Source organism: Eptatretus burgeri, chromosome 10, assembly GCF_056783735.1.
Source record: "Eptatretus burgeri isolate ZD-2024b chromosome 10, Ebu_testis_v1, whole genome shotgun sequence".
Taxonomy (NCBI): Eukaryota; Metazoa; Chordata; class Myxini; order Myxiniformes; family Myxinidae; genus Eptatretus; species Eptatretus burgeri.
The window spans coordinates 83,198,056-83,199,130 of record NC_140970.1 but is presented as its reverse complement, the minus strand read 5'-3'; the positions used below and the strand labels follow the sequence as shown (position 1 = coordinate 83,199,130).

General features: G+C 31.7%; 1 pseudogene; it reads right to left on the bottom strand.

Annotated features, from left to right (window-relative positions):
• Nucleotides 1-316: 316 nt before the first annotated feature.
• On the bottom strand, nucleotides 317-457 carry LOC147018992 (signal recognition particle RNA; annotated as a pseudogene).
• Nucleotides 458-1,075: the final 618 nt, after the last annotated feature.

Genomic DNA, 1,075 nt, shown 5'->3' with positions numbered 1-1,075 from the left:
AACATCACAACATTTATCCTCTCAGACCAACAATCAATGTTTTGTTTCTTATAACGTGAATCAAAGAAATATATCTATGCATATAATTATGTTGTTCATCTTTCGGCTGCTCCCGTTAGGGGTCGCCATATATATATATATATATATATATATATATATATATATATATATATATATATGTTGTTCGTCTTTCGGCTACTCCCGTTAGGGGTCGCCACAGCGGATCATCTGTTATGATCCGCATACTGATTTGGCACAGGTTTTACGCCGGATGCCTTTCCTGACGCAACCCTGGTCGCCTCTTACGACACAGGGATAAGGGTTGGATTTCGCCATGATTCCGGGCTGCCATACACCCTCTCATAGCGCGGCCCAGCGCAGAGCTCCCGTCCTCAAGCGATCCTCCAACCCAAGCCTCCGAGTAGCCGGATTACAGGCGCACGCCACTACGCCCGGTTATATATATATATATATATATATATATATATATATATATATATATATATATATATATATATATATATATATATATATATATATATATATATATATATATATATATATATATATATATATATATATATATATATATATATATATATATATATATATAATACATAACATAACAATACACACACACACACACACACACACACACACACACACACACACACACACACACACACACACACACATATATATATATTTATATATATATATATATATATATATATATATATATATATATATATATATATATATATATATATATATGCATGCCCAATTTCTGCTGTCATGGTATTAAATTAACAAAATTTCTCTATTGGTTGATGCACTATTTTCTTGTTGTTTGAAATGTTACAACCATTAAAACTAGTCAGATATTTAATTAAAATAACTTCAGATCACATCCTTGTATGAATCTTGTTTAATGATGCGGAAGGACACCTGCAGCTCATAAAATAAATCACTTAAAAAGAAGAAGTTTTCTGCTGTGCAAGATAACTTTTATAAAGTAAAGTCAACTTCCGTGAGATGTTAAGAAAATAGACAACAGGAAACACCATCCTCCAAG